This window comes from Somniosus microcephalus, chromosome 11, assembly GCF_052327205.1.
Source record: "Somniosus microcephalus isolate GS21.2 chromosome 11, FLI_Smic_1.0, whole genome shotgun sequence".
In the NCBI taxonomy this organism is placed as follows: domain Eukaryota; kingdom Metazoa; phylum Chordata; class Chondrichthyes; order Squaliformes; family Somniosidae; genus Somniosus; species Somniosus microcephalus.
This window is the reverse complement of record NC_140997.1, coordinates 186,952,799-186,971,825: the sequence shown is the minus strand read 5'-3', so window position 1 is coordinate 186,971,825 and position 19,027 is coordinate 186,952,799. Positions and strand designations below refer to the sequence as shown.

The following is a 19,027-nucleotide window of genomic DNA, read 5'->3' as shown; positions in this document are numbered from 1 at the left end:
AACGACATAGGTAAAAAGAGGGATGAGGTCCTGCATCAAGAATTTAGGGAGCTAGGTAACAGATTAAAGAGCAGGACCTCAAAGGTTGTAATCTCTGGATTACTCCCAGTGCCACGTTCTAGTAAGTATAGGAATGGGAGGATAGAGCAGATGAATGCGTGGCTAAAGAGTTGGTGTAGGGGGGAGGGTTTTACTTTCCTGGATCACTGGGCCTGCTTCTGGGAAAGGTGGGACTTGTACAAGTCGGACGGGTTGCACCTGAACCAGAGCGGGACAAATATCCTTGCGGGGAGGTTTGCTAGCACTGTTGGGGGGGGTTTAAACTAACTTGGCAGGGGGGTGGGATACAGAGGGGAGCTGAAATAGGGGGGGATGTGCTGCCAATTATAGAGAAAAAAACAAATCAGCTTGGTAGACAGGGCAAATATATAAGGGCAAGGCTGGATGGCATCTATTTTAATGCAAGGAGTCTTGCAAATAAGGTGGATGAACTGAAGGTGTTGATAAACACATGGGAGTATGATATTGTTGCTATCACGGAGACATGGTTGAGGGAAGGGCAAGATTGGCAGCTCAATATTCCGGGGTACAGAATCTTCAGGCGAGACAGAGGGGGAGGTATAAGAGGAGGGGGTGTCGCAATATTAATTAAGGAGTCAATTACTGCAGTAAGGAGGGATGATATATTAGCAGGGTCCTCTAATGAGGCCATATGGGTGGAGCTTAAAAACAAAAAGGGGGCAAGCACTTTGCTGGGAGTGTACTATAGGCCTCCAAACAGTCAGGGGGAGATAGAGGAACAGATATGTAGGCAAATCTCAGAGAAATGTGCAAATAATAGGGTAATAATAATGGGGGATTTCAACTTCCCCAATATTAACTGGGATAGTCAGAGTGTGAAAGGCTCAGAGGGTGTAGAATTCTTAAAGTGCATCCAGGAGAGCTTTGTGAGCCAGCATGTAGAAAGTCCTACAAGAGAGGGGGCGGTACTGGACCTAATTCTAGGGAATGTGGCCGGCCAAGTGGAAAAAGTGCTAGTAGGTGAGCACTTTGGTGATAGTGACCATAATATGGTAAGATTTAAGGTGGTCATGGAAAAGGACAGGGATGGGCCGGAAATAAAGGTTCTAAATTGGGGGAAGGCCGATTTTAATAGGATAAGGCAGGATCTGGCCAAAATGGACTGGGATCAGCTACTTGTAGGAAAATCCGCATCGGAGCAATGGGAGGCTTTCAGAAGGGAGATTGAGATCATACAATGGCAACATGTTCCCGTAAAGGTCAAGGGTGGTTCCAAAAACCACAGGGAACCTTGGATGTCAGGGGATATACGAGAATGGATTAGGAAAAAAAGGAGGGCTTTTGGTAGATACAAAAGGCTAAAGACGGAGGAAGCCCTAGAGGAGTACAAAAAGTGCAGGGGGATACTTAAAAAAGAAATTAGGAGATCAAGGAGGGGCCATGAAATAACACTGGCGAGCAAAATAAAGGAAAATCCGAAGATGTTTTATAAGTATATTAAGGGTAAGAGGATAACTAGGGAAAAAATAGGGCCCATTAGGGACAAAAGTGGCAATCTGTGTGTGGAGCCGGAAGATGTAGGAGGGGTTCTAAATGAATTTTTTGCATCTGTTTTCACTATGGAGAGGGACGATGTAGACATAGAAATAGGGCGGGGGGACTGTGATATGCTCGAACATATTAACATCGAGAGGGAGGAGGTATTGGCGGTTTTAGCTGGCCTAAAAATGGATAAATCCCCAGGCCCGGATGAAATGTATCCCAGGCTGCTGTGTGAGGCAAAGGAGGAGATTGCGGGGGCTCTAACACATATATTCAGGACCTCTCTGGCCACAGGGGATGTGCCAGAGGACTGGAGAACCGCTAATGTAGTACCATTATTCAAGAAGGGTAGTAGGGAAAAACCGGGGAACTACAGGCCAGTGAGCCTAACATCAGTGGTAGGAAAATTATTGGAAAAAATCCTGAGGGACAAAATTTGTCTCCACTTGGAGAGGCAAGGATTAATCAGGGATAGTCAACATGGCTTTGTCAAGGGAAGATCATGTCTGACTAATTTGATTGAATTTTTTGAGGGGGTGACTAGGTGTGTGGATGAGGGTAACGCAGTGGATGTGGTATACATGGATTTCAGTAAGGCCTTCGATAAAGTCCCGCACAGGAGACTGGTCAAGAAGGTAAGAGCCCATGGAATCCAGGGTGCCTTGGCACATTGGATACAAAACTGGCTTAGTGGCAGAAGGCAGAGGGTGATGGTCGAAGGTTGTTTTTGTGACTGGAAGCCTGTGGCCAGTGGGGTACCACAGGGATCGGTGCTGGGTCCCTTGCTGTTTGTGGTCTACATTAATGACTTGGATATGAATGTAAAGGGTATGATCAGTAAGTTCGCGGATGATACAAAAATTGGTAGGGTGGTAAATAGCGAGGAGGGTAGCCTCAGTCTGCAGGACGATATAGATGGGTTGGTCAGATGGGCGGAACAGTGGCAAATGGAATTTAACCCGGAAAAGTGCGAGGTGATGCACTTTGGGGGGACTAACAAGGCAAAGGAATACACAATGAATGGAAAGACCCTAGGCAAGACGGAGGGTCAGAGGGATCTGGGTGTGCAAGTACACAGATCCCTGAAGGCGGCGGAACAGGTGGATAAGGTGGTAAAAAAGGCATATGGGATACTTGCCTTCATTAGCCGAGGCATTGAATATAAGAGCAAGGAGGTTATGATGGAGCTGTATAAAACACTGGTTAGGCCACAGCTGGAATACTGTGTGCAGTTCTGGTCGCCACACTACAGGAAGGATGTGATCGCGTTAGAGAGGGTGCAGAGGAGGTTCACCAGGATGTTACCAGGGCTGGAGCGCTTCGGCTATGAAGAGAGACTGGGCAGATTGGGTTTGTTTTCCTTGGAGCAGAGGAGGCTGAGGGGGGACATGATTGAGGTGTACAAAATTATGAGGGGCATAGATAGGATGGATGCTGAGGAGCTTTTTCCCTTAGTAGAGGGGTCAATAACTAGGGGGCATAGATTCAAGGTAAAGGGCGGGAGGTTTAGAGGGGATTTGAGAAAGAACTTTTTCACCCAGAGGGTGGTTGGAGTCTGGAACTCACTGCCTGAAAGGGTTGTGGAGGCAGAAACCCTCACAACATTTACGAAGCATTTGGATGTGCACTTGAAATGCCATAGCATACAAGGCTACGGGCCAAATGCTGGAATATGGGATTAGATTAGGCAGGGCTTGATGGCCGGCGCGGACACGATGGGCCGAAGGGCCTCTATCCGTGCTGTATTACTCTATGACTCTATGACTCTATGACGCTGGTTCTGGCCATTCTGGCAGGTTAATCATTCAGCGGGCACCGTGCTTACCGGCACAAAAATGGTATTGGATACTAACAATGTCATAAGACCCCGATTTGCCTTGAATAATGAGTTCCCGCCTGTTTCTGGTGGGAGTGCTAGTCGCCTAAATTGAGCCTGCTTCAGAATGGCAGCAGGCAGGTCTTCAGAAGGAAGTCAGTGGTAAGTTTATATTTAGTCTTGTCACCGCCCCATTCCTGCTGAAAAAGCAGGGTCGGTGAGACTTGCATACAAAGTGACAGAAGGGCTGTTCATGGATGCTGACTGCAGCATGTGCCCTTGTTAAGTCTGTGTGTTCCAGTTGTATTAAGATTAATTACTGACACAGACTACAAGAATAAAGTTCAACAGGTCTTTACTAGTTGGAGGTCAGGACTATACTAAAATACAATATCACTACACAGTACTTATATACCGGTGGTCACCACTGGTATTACGTATACAGCAGCCAGAGAAAGTAGTACATCTCTTAAGGTGGAACAGGCTTAAGTTCTCTTAAGGTGGAACAGGTTACATACACCACAGCCCTGGTGTTAATTATCCAGCATCACAGAAGCTGTTGGGTGAGTGGCTGGAGTCACAACAACTCTAATGTTTTTATTTACTTTTTAAATTCAGTATTATTATTTAATTAACTAGTTATTTTGTGGATGGCATTGATTTCTGATGGTTTACTCCCGGGAGGTCTGGTCGTGGAGTGGGAATCTGGTTTTTTTTGACAGTGTTAGTTTGTCAGTAGGACGTGATCTGGGTCACGTGGAGGACTCCAATACATAAATATGTGCTGTCATGGCGGAATGGTTGTTTGGAGTCTACCGCTGAGCACATGTCTACAGCAGTGACATCTCCAGTGGAGGCCTCAGTAATGCAGGTCACTATAGGAGGAGCTTGCTTCAAATAGTAGAAGCTATAGAGGCGTTGTGATCCAGACCCACTTGGACAATAATTACAGGCAATTATGGGTGCGGCATTCTGTGATTTCATAAATGCCTACTGTTCTACACTCAGATCGGTGGACCTTGTGAGGAGGTGCCCTCCAGCAGTAAGTGGAGTAGTACAGTAATCGCCAGTTGGCACTCATGTTAGTGGCAGTTCATGCTGCCTCGAATAGCAATGAATCCACAGTGACTCTAGCAAATGAAATTGGTTTTACTGATGAAAGTGTGTCAGAGTTCGTCACAGGCCAGCTATATATTCCCCGCAGCTAGTGAGTTGGCCAGGCAGCCACACACCAGGGTAGTCCTTCCAGGGAAGAGAACATTGTTGCAGGGCACATCAAGACCCAATTATGTAAAAGTTCACAGTGCACAAGAATAAGATTCACCTGCACAGCACATTAAAGGTATACACCACTGCATTAATAAAAACAATAAAATGAATTTACTTTCATAACATATGAAACAAGCATTGCTATGGAAGTATTGAAGCAGTATTGAAGTGTACTTCAAATGGTATGTATTCTAGTGTATTTAAAAACCACTGATTGTGGCTTGCATGTTAAAACTGTTTTTGAAACAGATATTTCTATTTTTGGATGACTAGGCAAAATTTTATTTTTGTGACGGCAATAACAATAATGTGTTAATAACACATCTCAATACTACAATATCAGCCTTGGCTCGTGGTAGCATTCTCACCTCTCAGTCAGAACATTGTGGGTTCAAGTCCTACTTCAGAGACTAGAGTACATAGTCTAGGCTGACACTTCAGTGCAATATTGAAAGAGTGATGATGCACTGTTGGATGTGCCACCTTTAAGTTGAGATGCTAAACTGAGGCCCCCATCTGCCCTCTCATGATCCCTATGGCACTATTCAGACAAAAGCAGGGGAGCTCTCCTGGTATCCTGGCCACCATTTATCCCTCAACCAGCACTTAAAAAAACAGATGATCTGGTCATTTATTTCATTGCTGTTTGTGGGAGCTTGCTGTGCACAATTGGCTGCTCTGCTTTCTACATTACAACAGTGGCTACACTTCAAAAGTGCTTCATTAGCTATAAAGTGCTTTGGGACATCCTGAGATTATGAAAGGTGCTATATAAATGCAAGTTCTTCCTTTCTTTCTTTAAAAGATTGTTATATTCAGCACTGCAACACAGAGAGACTATGCTCTGCCAAATGATTAAACCATCATTTAAATATCCTGTAGGCATGATTTCACATCGCTCAGTGTGCACTAGTCTTCCAAGGGGACTGGCTACACATGACACTGGAACATAAAGTGGCCATTTCCCTGCCCCACTTGCCAATCACAAAGCAAAGAAACATTTGTTTTGTGGTGTTGGTAACCCTTGTTTCATTTTAATCAGGGTCCTTTTTTTGGGTAGAACATGTAATGGTGGTGTGGTATGTATCCAATAGTATTGCTAAAATACTCTTATTGATGCTGCTGGGAAGAGATTGATACAATATAAAAACAATTAGAACACCACTGGCACTGATTTATCACATTAAACGGATTAGAGAAATCCTCTACTGTTACTAATGTGGGAATTACTGAGTACTGTAAATACATTTTTGCATTGTTTGTTATAGTGGTTTGAGGGGGTTCTCTTATTTTTTTAATATTCTGAATTTTTGTAAGATCCCTTGCTCCCTTCCCCTGTCTCAATTCCAACTGGCTCGGCAGTCAATTTGATCCCAAGATTCTGTCAATGCCAGTAGGTGCGAGAGTGGCATGGGGTGACTTATTTCTAGTTTTTCCCACTCCTCTGGGTAAGCACCTCTTTTTTGTTCAGCATCTCCACCATAACCCAGCTAAGACTGCAATCTCATTTGGTAAATTGCAAGGGAGAACCAGAATCCTATAATTCTGGAAATTAAAAATATATATATATATATCTTGAAAATATAATTATATCATTGCTGCAGGCTCTCCTGATGATTTGTCCGCTGAGTTGCTGAGCCATGCAGAGCAAGAAAGTCTTAGGCTCAATAACCCATCTGTACGGTTTCCTCATTTAATAGTAATAGTGATAAGGGCAAAACAATTGGGCCGTGAATTTCCTTGAAACTGCTCCTGCTCTGCTGCTGTAACCTCACCGGACGTGTGGTGGAAACCTCATTTACGCTTGTAAATGAAATTATGGCAGCGGAGTGGGAGCAGCTCCAAGGAAAATTGCCCGCCTTAGCCTCAGCACCTCTGGGTTAGGATCAGAAAATTGTTCAGGGTTCCCAGTCCTGGTCACTGTCCAGTGACCCCTGCTTGAAGTATGTGGAGTAGGTTTTCTCCTTTGGCTCCTGGGCATAAAACATCAGGTTGATGCAGCACAGAGGAGAATCTTTATTTTCTGTTTATAAGTAACTTGCTCAAGTGCCCGGCGGTGCCGAGGCTTTTTCGAGGGCATGTTGTTGTTGGAAGAGAGAGAGAGAGAGCGACTGGGAGGGAGGGGGGAGGGAGGGGGAGGGAGGAGGGAGGGGGGGAGGGAAGGGGAGGGAGGAGGGGGGAAGGGAAGGGGGGAGGGAGAAGGGGGGAGAAGGGGGAGGGGGGGAGGGAGGGGAGGGGGGAGGCGGGGGGGGAGGGAGGGGAGAGAGGGCGGGGGGCCCCCCCCCGAGGGTCGCGGCCCCCCCCCCCGAGGGTCGCGGCCCCCCCCGCCCGAGGGTCGCGGCCCCCCCCCCCCCCCCCGAGGGTCGCGCCCCCCCGCCCGAGGGTCGCGCCCCCCCCCGAGGTGAAGACCGCCGATTGCGGCTGTGCGAGACGGCCGGGGGGCCGGTTGCCAGGGTGACGCTTGACGCTCAGCAAGCCCCGCCCCCCGGCCAAGCCAGAGAGAGACGCCGCGTCTCAGCTCCTGCTGCGCGCGCACCCTAGCGGCGCTGGGCTGAGGCTTGGCCCTCCAGCCTTCGAGTGGGGCCGGGAGGTGCCTAGCTCGGGCGTGGGTGCGAAGGAGAAGCCGAGGCTTCGAGGCCTACCTGGAAAAACGGGGAAAGGTAGGAAAATTAATGAGATTAGATAAGTTAATTCGTTTCTAAATCATTTTTAAAAAAAACTATGGCCTAGAAATTGAGTTTTGGCGCAGCCAGGGCTTTAGCGCCGGAAGTTAGTGCCGGAGCTAAGTCGCGCTGGTCGGGCCCAAAATTCACCAATTCTGCGCCCAAACGGCTGCCGGCGCTGCTGAGAGCTGTTTGCGCCTGAAAACTGGCGCTACGCGCTGAATATCGGCGCTATTCCGGCGCTGCGGCGCCCGCTGCGGTGCGGCAGGTTCGGGAAGTGCAGGCCTCCTCCTTCCCTTAAGGAGGAGCTGCCTGCACCCGGCCGCGGCCCGCGAAAATCTTTTTAAAAATGAGCCCGGCACCTCGGACAAGTGCCGGGCTTGCTTCTGTTCCGGGGGGGGTGGGGGGGAAGTCCGGGGAGGGAGCTGCGGCCAGGCGGCCGGCGGGAAAGCGGCCGGCCGCCGCGGTGCCTTTAATGCGCCGGCGCAAAGTCATGTAAGACTCTGTTGCCAGAGTCTTAGTTGCGGCTGCCACGGGCGAGGCGGCCGCAACTGAATTTCGGCGCTGGGGCCCGTCGGCATGGCAACCGGGACGCTGCGCACACCGATGACGTCATCGGTGCCGGCGCAGCGCTACCGGTCTACCGCGGCGGAAGGGCCCCAGGCAATTTCGGCGCCGGCGCCAATTGCAGCGCTAGGCCCTCTAGCGCCGCAAAATCGGCGCTAAGGGCACTGAATTTCTAGGCCTATGTGTTTTAAAAGCAACGTTTTTTTTAAAGATGCAGAAAGCGGGAAAAAGAAAGGAAAAGTTTGGAATCAAGATGGCGGCGACTCACCTCGGTTCAGAACGATAAGGCCCGGCCACACACGCACCGATTGGCCCGGCGGCACACGCCAGCAACCCGGCGTACGATTGGTCGAGCTCGAGGTCACTCTGTCGCTAATGAGCGGATAATGAGATGCTAATGAGCGGAACGTTGAAGGTTTTTGGGATACCGCGGGCGCGATTTTAGCCCGGCCGAAACGTAAATACGCTTAAAACCGTCTCGGAAGTGTAAGCTTTCTTTGGAGGTAACGCGCGCGTAGGTACGCCCTGTAACTTTCGAGCGCATACCCCCCAGACGCACACGCGATGACAGACAGAAGGACAGAAGTACCGATTTATATATATAGATATGTTTGTGAACACAAAGGATATCCTTCCTAATATGTTCATACTACTTTTTAAAAGTAAAAGGAAAGACAGAGAGCATTAAAAGGAACTATTGTCCACACACAAACAAAATATTTATTCCATAGGCTAAAAATTACTATACACAATATCAATGGATGAATGCTTCACACTCAACAACAACTTGCTTTTATATAGCTCCTTTAAAAAATGTCCCAAGGTGCTTCTCAGAGGCATCAATTAAAAAATGAATACCGACCCATAGAAAGAGATATTAGGAGGGGTGGCCAAACATTTGGTCAAATAGGTGGGTTTTAAGAAGGGTTTTAAAGAGGAGAGGGAGGTGGCGAAGTGAAGGGTTTTATCCCAGAGTGAGGCCAAGTCAGCTGAAGGCACTGCCACCAATGGTGGGGTGAGAAGAGAGGGGGCTACACAAGCGGGCGGAGTCAAGAGGAACAAATATTTCAGGGGGAAGAACATATTAGGAGGCGTGAGGCCATGCAGGGATTTAAACACAAAGATGAGAATTTTATGTTTGAAGCACTTGTATGGCATTTCTCACCCGCTATTTCAGCAGGAGAAGCATCCGGGAAGGCGCCGAACACCTCGAGTCTCTTCGCCTAGCCATTTTAACCCAGGCGTGTCTGATGGTCCCGAATCAGTCCCGCCTGCAACAGGCGGGACTAGTATTTAGGGCCCTTAAACAGCACTGATTGGCCTTTATAATCCCATTTTAACAGGCCCTTGCCTGTTTAACCCTTTTCCCACGTAAAACACGCCTGGTGGGGATCATGCCTGTGAAACCTTGGGCGAGCACTATTGGCTTGCTGACTATCAGCTGCAGGTCAACCACTAAAGAGGAGATTTGATCAGTCATCATTTGCAGGTGGCAGGACTTTGTTGTTTCAGGCCTGGGGCAACTTTTACCAGGCTTAGCCACACCTGTGGAAGGTTGGAGCCTCACACACTTCTCCAGTGTGACCTCCTGGGAAACCCCGCTCACCACCTTCACTCAGCGCTTCCTCAATGGAGGCATATACCAGAAGCATGGGAGCCACTTATTTCCTTCCCTTCTGGGCATTAGATGAGCTCGAACACCAGCCGCGGCGCCAGTAGAACCAGGAAAATCATCAGCAGCAACAGGAGCACCAGGCTGCTGCTTACCCACCTGAAGCTGCACAGGCCAGAAGGGGCCAGCGCTTGGAAATGGCTTGAGAGCACCTTGCTGCACATCAGGGGGCCATGGGGACCCGTATCTGCATTGGCAGTCCTACTCAGAAGGACTTCCACGAAGGTCTGGTTTCTCTGTTGAATAGATGACCATCGCTCCTCAAGAGATGTCATTCTATTATGAGCACTCACCATGTTTTCCATACCCTGGCGACTTACCTCCTCCATGGAGGTTGCCATCCTTTCCATGGTGATGCGTTCATGTGCCAATGACTCCACAAAGGCTCTGCTCATGTTCGCTATGGACTCCTCCATTCGCTCCACACTCACATCGACCCTGGAGACAAAACCTGCCAGAGACTCCTGCATCTGTTCCTGGAGTTCCAGCCCCGCTGATCTTATGGATGGACCCAGAGGCAGAGAGTCGACATGCAGCTGAGCCGAGCTGGCAGAGTCCTGCGCCCTCCGACTAGCACTCGCCACTGCTGTCCCTGTCTCCACAATCTGCTGATGCTCACTTGTGAGCTGTGATACACCAGGTGACAACACTACTCTATGTCCTGAAGGTCCCACCGATGTGTGAGTGCCTGCGCTGGTGCTGGGTGCGCTGAATTCTGCTGACGCTGCGCCCTCAGAGGTTGCAGATTCCTCTGAGGAGTCTGGAAGCTCAGGCTCTTCCTCCTGGACAGTGGGGACGGGGGCTCTCAATGGTCCTGTGGGGGAGTGAAGGAAAGAGTTAAAGATGTGAGATCAAGGTTACATGCACAATGCATATTGCAGATGATCATAGGTCCATCTGTTATAGCTTCAGAATCATTATCAGCGACTCATGCAATGTCAATGAGAGAGATGGAAAGCTATTCTGTCACCAGCTTGCTATGATGCACCCATCTGTCCATCCCCCAATTGCGCCTCATCCTCCAGTCCTACGATCTCCAGGACCGCCTCCTCCCAGGGGGTCAGGTGGGCTATTGAGGCTGTCCCTCCTCCTGTCCTCGCTCATTCTCTTTTATTGTGAGCTCTCTTTTCCTGCAATGAGGGAGACAAGTGGAGTTTGAGTGAGAATGAAGGAGTGAGTGTAGAGAATCCATAGCATAGATGCTTAGAAGGAGACAAAGATGGAGTGAGGTGGCAAGGCCAAGGGCCCTCCCTGTGTGTTGTCAGTTGTTTTCATAGCATCAGAGTGATAGGGAGTGTGAGGGCTGCATAGTCGAATAGTTAGGTGAATGTGAGCATAGAGAGAGAGGGAATGGGTAAGGGTGCATGGATGTCAGTGTGAAGTGGGATGTGGAGGAAGAGATTGTTAAAGCTGAGTGCTGGTGAGGAGAGGCAATGTAGATCAGATTGAGAGTGATGGGAACTTCATACTCACTTTTCCAGTGTACTGAAGGTCATGAAATCTCTTCCTGCACTGTATCCAGGTTCTGTGGGTAGCCGATAAGGAGTTGACCTCCTCTGCCACTTGCAGCCATGCAGCCTTTGTCTGCTGGGGAGGCATCTTCCTCCCCGAAGAAGGGAAGAGCACCTCTTTATGAGCTCTTGCTCCCTCAACTAAAGCTTGCAGGGCCACATCATCAAACCTGGGAGCAGACCTAGGTCTCTCGCTGGTCATTCTGCCTCCAGGTCCCTCTAGCATGAAAGGGCAAAATGTTGGCAGCCTGCAGAAGAAGCAAGGCTTGCTGCAGACCCTAAATGCAGCAGCAATAATGACGTCATATTCTGCGGCTTTCTGACTGGAAATATTCAATTGCCAAGGGTTCCCACACGTTGGAAATCAATTGGCCAATTGAGTTAAAATTGCATCAAACTCACAGACCCATTTAGATTCGTGTGGGAAACACCAAATTCGGGGAACCCGACAATTCCCCGCACCTGAGTTAAAATCGACCCCTAAGAGTTTGTATATGTCCCCCAACATTAAAAGCAGCAATTTCTTATATACAACTATCTTTTTTACATATATTGGTCAAAAACAATGGCGCTTCTTTACTACTATCAGTGCATATATGAACCATGCCTTTACCCCAGCAGATCTTCAGTGTTGTATTTAACCTTCTGTCTATTCTGTATGGAACTTGAATTCTCAGCCATTTTGATCATTGCAGTGTTATAGTTGGCATTTATCTCTGTTCTTATTACATTCCATTCCATTCTGTCTAAATCTTTAGATGTCTAGTATGAGGTTCCAGTGTTTTTCATGAGACTCTCCAGCTGCAGGGAGTTACATATTTAGCAGTTTAGGCATGGCCATATGCAGTGTAACACCTAACAGACAATATAGTGAGTTTCTGAGATGAACACACTTGTGGCTTTGAAGGTTTTCTTCCTTGGGCAGGTGTAAGACACACACATGAAAGAGATGATCTGATGAAAACCACTTCAGCACTTTCCTGATATAGTTGCCATCATTCTATCAATTCTTTCAGGTGTGTAGAATAAATACGTTTAAAACACATACTTTACTACTTATAAGTAAAAATATCTTTGGTGGGAAATATTTTAGCTTGAGGCAATATCAATAGCTGCTGGCTTACAGAATGCACTGGGGTTTCTGAGAGGTTCTATTGGACGCAGAGCTCAGTGATTTGAAATAGTTATCTCACAATGTTGAATATCACCCCTTGTTGGTCAGGAGTGACATGAATATGTTTACGGGGCCAATAATGCTGCCCTACAACAGTGACTGAGATTTTGGACTAGCAACACCTTTAGAGCCAGACACTGACATGCAGCAGCCATCCAGTTAATTTATTCCTCCCAATGGTATGAGCATGCCTTTGCAGGCAACGGGAAGAGCTGGCTCTGCTGAAATTTGTGAGGCTAGCTCCTCTCCCTAGTTTCCATATAATCTCTGCACGTAGAAAGCAAGTGTAGGGAGGCTGACCAGTCGCTTGATTGGTTGTGGGTGGAGAGCAAAATCTGGTAAACCATCTGCTCTTAAAGGCTTGCTGCTCACCATTAACGGGGGAGGGACTGTTTATTACCTTAAAGTGGCTACAGAAGGACTGCTATTGGTGTGAGAACAGAGGTGTGCAAATTGTTTTGTACAAAAATGCAGACAGTGAGGGCAGTTTTCAGAGGAATCAATGAAGGTCCTGTTACAAAGGGTGGAGCAAAGGAGATGACCCTATTTTGGAGCAGAAGGTCATCGCTCTGCTAAAGCACAGGTCCAAGCTACATGGATGGAGGTCTCGTTGGTCCTTTGGATCTGGGATCAAATTTGAAAGAAGTTCAATGGCATTCGGAGGAGTGCCAAGATGTGAGTTTCCATCGTTCAAAACATTATTACTATTGGGGCAAAGAAGCCATGCATTCTCAGAAGACATCATGCAAAGCATGAAGATAACTTTAGCCCCTTTTTCTGTGACCTTTTTATTTTGCAAAACCTGTGGGGCACAATTCTAGTGGGGCACCTTGCATGTAATAGTTCAAAATTCTGCTCTGAAGGAGCAGTGCCTCCGCAAACAGAATACATGCTGCTTTGCAATACCTTCACATAGTAAGGGAAGTGGACTGGGCACAAGGTTGCTATTTGAGATGCTCCGGCAGTTTCTAACATCTTTAGAAATTGTGTGCATCCAGGCCAAGGTTGCCCACATGCACAGAGAGAGGACTAGGACAGACAGTAGGCTGGTTATGTTAAAATGGCTGTTGCAATTTGAGGAGATGGTCCTGAGCCTTTTAAAATGGGTGTGCCTGCGTGCGGCATGTGTGTGTGAAGAAGGCGCACTGGGCGATGATGCCCAAGTGGAGGGGACAGGAGAGGAACGGGAAGGAGCATGCCAGGCTGAGAACTTAAGGGCCGCGATTTCCCCTACCTCGGCGGGTCCGTGGCAGGCGATGTCGATGGCGGGTCCCGACCTCACTGCTGGCTCCAGCCCGCTGCCCAAAATGATTTCCCCCTGATTGGGCTTGATAAACCTGCCCAGCGCATTTGCCGGCCAATTGAAGGATGACGTCATTTGATGACCGTCGTCAGCCGGTTTCCTTAAAGGGACCATGACCAAATTAATTTTGACATTTGTGCTGTCCGTGTTCTACAGCATTGAGGTGCGGCAAACACTGACAAGCACTGCACAAAGGTGCACAGCTGCACCTAGGCTCTCCCATGACTTCCTCCAGGGGACCAACGCAGCCTTCGATAAGGTACCCCATAATAGACTGATGAACAAGGTCAGAGAATGCGGAGTCAGGGGACAAGTAGCAGAATGGATAGTTAGCTGGCTTCAAGACAGAAAGCAGAGAGTAGGGGTAGCTATTCACAGTGGCAGAAGATGATTAGTGGTGTTCCACAAGGATCAGTGCCGGGACCACTGTTCACAATTTATATTAACGATAGACTTTGGAATCAAAAACACAATTTCTAAATTTGCGGATGACACCAATACTGAGGAGGACTGCAACAAATTACAGGAGGACATTAATAAACTTGCAGAATGGGCATATAATTGGCAAATGAAGTTCAACACAGATAAATGTGAGGTATTACATTTTGGTAGGAAGAATAGGGAGGTCACTTATCACTTGGAGGGTGAGAGTCTAGGTGGGGGTAGAGGAACAAAGGGATCTCGGAGTACAAATACACAAATTACTAAAGGTTGCGACACAGGTTAGCAAGGCCATAAAAAAGCAAACCAAGCACTAGGGTTTATTTCTAGAGGGATAGAATTGAAAAATAGGGAAGTTATGCTAAACCTCTATCGAACCTTGGTTAGACCACACTTAGAGTACTGCGTACAGTTCTGGTCGCCATATTATAAAAAAGATATAGAGGCACTGGAGAGAGTGCAGAGAAGATTTACAAGGATGATACCAGAAATGCGAGGGTATACATATCAGGAAAGGATGAACAGGCTGGGTCTCTTTTCTCTTGAAAAAAGAAGGCTGCGGGGTGACTTAATAGAGGTCTTTAAAATAATGAAAGGTTTTGATAGAGTGGATACAGAGAGAGTGTTTCCATTTGTGGGGAAGAGCATAACTAGAGGCCATCAATATAAGATAGTCACCAAGAAATCAAATAGGGAATTCAGAAGAAACTTCTTTACCCAGAGAGTGGTGAGAATGTGGAACTCGCTACCACAGGGAGTGGTTGAAGCGAATAGTTGAGATGCATTTAAGGGGAGGCTAGACAAGCATATGAGGGAGAAGGGAATAGAGAGATATGCTAATAGATTTAGATGAGGAAAGACGGGAGGAGGCTTGAGTGGAGCATAAATGCCAGCAGGGACTGGTTGGGCCGAATGGTCTGTTTCTGTGCCATATATCCTATGTAATCCTATGTTTGCACATTGCACAGGAGGATACAAGCAGGAATGTCATCAGGAGGACCAGGCTGCAGTGGCGTAAACCTTTCAATGATCTCAGTAGATCATGAAACATTAGTACAAAGCCACACTCAACCTCATCCTGCTGTGCCACTCATCACATCCCATCACTCTGCCTTCCCTACCCTACTCCTGCACATCCTTACTCACAATAACTTACCTTGCACTTCTACCCATCCCTCTCTCTCTACATTATCACTTCCCCATCTCACTAGCCACCCCTCACACTCACCCTCACCCTAGTCCAATCATACCAACTAACAACACATAAGGGTAGACACTTGGGTATTTTATGCAATGTTAAGTTTCTGTTAATGTGCTGTCAAACATTGAAACCTTTATTTTCAACACTTTATGTTCTTGGACAGATTTGTGCTCACCTTTGGAAGTGGCTTAGTGAGTTGCAGTGAATGGTGAGACATAACGGCACACCTCCGCCCCCCCCCCCCCACAATGGTCATGAATGTGAAAGGAATGGCTTGGGCATTGTAGCGATGCTTTATGGTGTTGGTGTGGGATGGTGTCAACCTGGCGCATTATGTGGCAGCCAGGGTGTACATCATCAAGTGAAGTGAATCTGGCCATGGTGAGGTCATCCTTGGCCTCCCGGGTAGCAATGTGGTCGGGTGCTGATGCCCTGTGTCCTGTGCAGCATCAGTTGATTGCGGAGAAGGTTGGTGTTGTTGTTAGTGCTGCTGGTGTGCCTGGTGATGCTGGTGTTGGGGCTCATCATGGTGGGATTCTGAGGACCAAGGTGAGATAGTTTCAAGGACACTAATGCTGATGTAATAGATGGCAGGTGAACTTGAGATGACAGAAGCGATCTGTCAATGGTGAGAGAGGTTGTTCCAATGATGTGACACTTGATAGAGGGTTTACTCCAAACACTTGCAACTTACATAAAGCTCAAAAGTGTCTTCCAAATGCAGTAACAGCTTCTGAGCTTGGAAAGTGAACAGCTGTGAGATGGGAGCTTTTATAGCACATTTGCAGACGTCAAGTAATGAGATGATCCCATAGTCATACAACTCCCGACCTGATGTGATCCCCGAGCTGCGTGGACCCCGTGGGCAACCTCGTAAAATGTAAAGGTGAGCTCAAAATACTTCTTAATGGGCTGCTAACAAGGTCATAATGACCTGAATTGCCTCCCCCACCGCTGCGTGTCGGGTCTGTTCAGCGCTGACAGACCCGACATCTGGGAAAGGCACGTGGCGGTGGCTTGACAGCGGGGTCCCGCTCCGCTGTCAAAACATTTTTTCCTACCCACCCGACCTGCCACTGAACGTGCCTGCTGACCCCCCGAAAAATTCCCCCCAAGGTGTCTCTCTGCTGTATTGACAAGAAATTGATACCTTACTGCCTTCAGACAGGAGATAATGGAGGAGTAAAAGGCCTTCATGACATCCTTTGATTTTGTTGTGAACAGCCTGCAACAACTGGAAGAGTATGCCCAGCAATGTAGAGCACCATGCTGTAGGTGGCATTATCATGGCAATCAGAAGGGGTGACCTAAAGCATAAAAGAAGCTAACACAGACCCACTTTCTGTTATGAACTCTATGACTGCTGTAATTGAGACCTTGGACACCCACGTACAGGAGTATTGCCACTGTTGGATTTGACAGGGTGGAGGCTTGTCTGGGAAGAGCTATGTAACATGAGTTGCAACTCAGTGCGCTGTTTACAGTCCCCATTGTGTGAATGGATGACTGCAAAGCATTAAATTAGTTGGAGGTGGCATTTTGATTTGGTGCCACAACATGCAAATTATATCTGACATTCTAAGTCTTTCAAACTTTCAGACACAAAGTACAATATAAAGCATTACAAATATGAAATTTTGGGTGTGTAAGATGTGAGGAGCTGTGACAATTCATTACACACTTCATTGGGAACACAATGCTTGTGGTATGCTTACTACAGGCATAGATTTAATTTGAGTTGACAAAGTATAGAAAGCCTTACCGCGGTACTCGTCCTCCAGAGAATGTCTTTCTCATCTTCTTTCACTACCTATAGATGTGAGAGACAACATTCACACACAGTGCTATCTCCTTCCAATATGCTGCACAGTTGGTCATAGAAGAGGTTCCCCTCTGCCCCAAATATGGATACCCTTCTTTGTCCTTTGTCTCACCTTGTTTGACAAAATATTCAATACTGCCTTATCGAAAAGGTCAGTTCTTCACCTACCCTCTGTTGAGGTTCCATAGTTCCAGCAACAATCAGGCAAAACAAGCAGGATACTTTGTAAAGAGTAACCCCCCTTTTAAAACCTGTTGATCTTCATATTTCCCACCCACATGCAGTCAGTGTGCTCCCTGAATTCGTGGCAAACATTGAGAGAACTTATCTATGTTAATGAACTGATCCCATCGAATCTGATGAGGTTAACTGCCCACTCCACTTACTGTGCTAGTTTGCAAGAATCCAGCAACCACTGTTCCCGGAATCACGGAATTGGCCTTATTGACTTGATGATGAAGCCATATTCTGCATTATGTGTTACTAAAAAATGCATTTCTGAATAAATATAATTTCTCATTGATTGAAAATGTAGACTTCGCTCTATGTGAACTTGCTGAGCATCCAACATTCCTGTATTAAAACTCTGTGGCTTATTTAGCTTGTTTGTGTTACCATGCACAGTGCCTCCCCAAGGCATTTACTAAGGGGATGCATTGCAGGGCCATGCAGCCTTTCAAATCCCTTCAGAATGGGATATCACACACTCGGCTAACCATGATGGTATGAAATATTACATTAACACCATTTTATTTCTGAGCATCAACAACATTAAATTTACAAGTGCTCAACCACATAAACATTGCACCACCCTCATTCTGGACCTTTTTACAGCACACACAATTCAATATTTTCTCCAGATTCTCAAAAAGTGAGATAAAGTGCTTATATCCTTTCCTGTTTTGTGTACAGATCTTCTCCAGCCACTAGACTTAATGGTGAACAAACAGTTCGAAGGCAGAGTGAAACACCATTTACGAATTGATATGCTGACAACATCCCAGAGCAGTTGAAGGGACAAAATCCTGCTGATAAAATCAATGTTGATCTTCACATGTCATCTTTAAAATTACTACATGCAGTGACTTGTAAATTTATTCATTTGGCTGAAGCTTCATGAGACTAACCTGTAAAAGGCTTTATTTTTCCTTGTATTATGAATGCCCATTACAACTGTTTGTATCTTTTTCTTTAATGTGCTTCCGTGTATTCTGTTCCTCAAATAAAAAAAGTAGAAATTTTAGAAAAAATATTAGGGGGATTTTTACTGGGAGGGGAATTCGGGTGGGCAGGGGCGGGGCAAGCGTCAAACATGCCCGAAGTCCGCATTGTAAGGCTGGGTGATTTTAAAGCCTAGGCCTCATCTGCATGCCACCGGTCAGCTGCTTGGCTGAAACGAGCGGGAAGCAGCAGCTGGCTGGGGTGTGGGAGCGGAGGTTTGGGTGACAAGAGGCCGTTGGCTGGCACCAAAGGGAGGTTCACCAGCAAGAAGGTAAGTTGCGGGTAGGAGGTTTCAGGAGGGCTTTGCGGGAGGGAAGATAATGGGAATCCCAGGGGCAGGGAACGTCTAAATATTCCTTGTGGAGCCCGCAGAAGCACTCGTGCTCCTCCTGGCCCCACAAGGAACATAAGAAAACTTACCTTAAATGGCCTCTTCTGGTCCTGGACCCGCTTCCTGCTGTTTCACCGGGCAGGAAAGCTGCAGAGACTTCCCTGCTAAAGTCAGAGTTAAAATTGCAGTCGGGGCCCAATGATGTCTTTGGACCCCAATCTGCATATTTAATTTTGGAACCTAACCAGACTCAGACTGGCACCTTTGCGGTAGGATCCAGGCAGGACATCAGTAGGTAAGTCACTGGGCCAATTTTAACTGCCCACCCACCCATTTCTGCTAGACAGGTAGGGTTAAACCCCCCCCCCCATAAAAACAAGTAATATATAACGCTAACAAATCTAGGTACCTTTATAATTCTATTCCAGCTCAATAAACTTAAACATCTGTTTATTTCTGTAGTGATAAACAAT

General features: G+C 47.2%; 1 long non-coding RNA gene across 1 annotated transcript in view; it reads left to right on the top strand.

The window, feature by feature from the left end:
- The window catches only part of LOC147111051 (uncharacterized), a 66,480-nt gene extending 48,209 nt beyond the window's left edge, over positions 1-18,271 (top strand). The window contains exon 3 of the long non-coding RNA XR_015080032.1: positions 17,915-18,271. This is a non-coding gene — a long non-coding RNA (uncharacterized LOC147111051). The remainder of the gene's footprint in view (positions 1-17,914) is intronic.
- Positions 18,272-19,027: the final 756 nt, after the last annotated feature.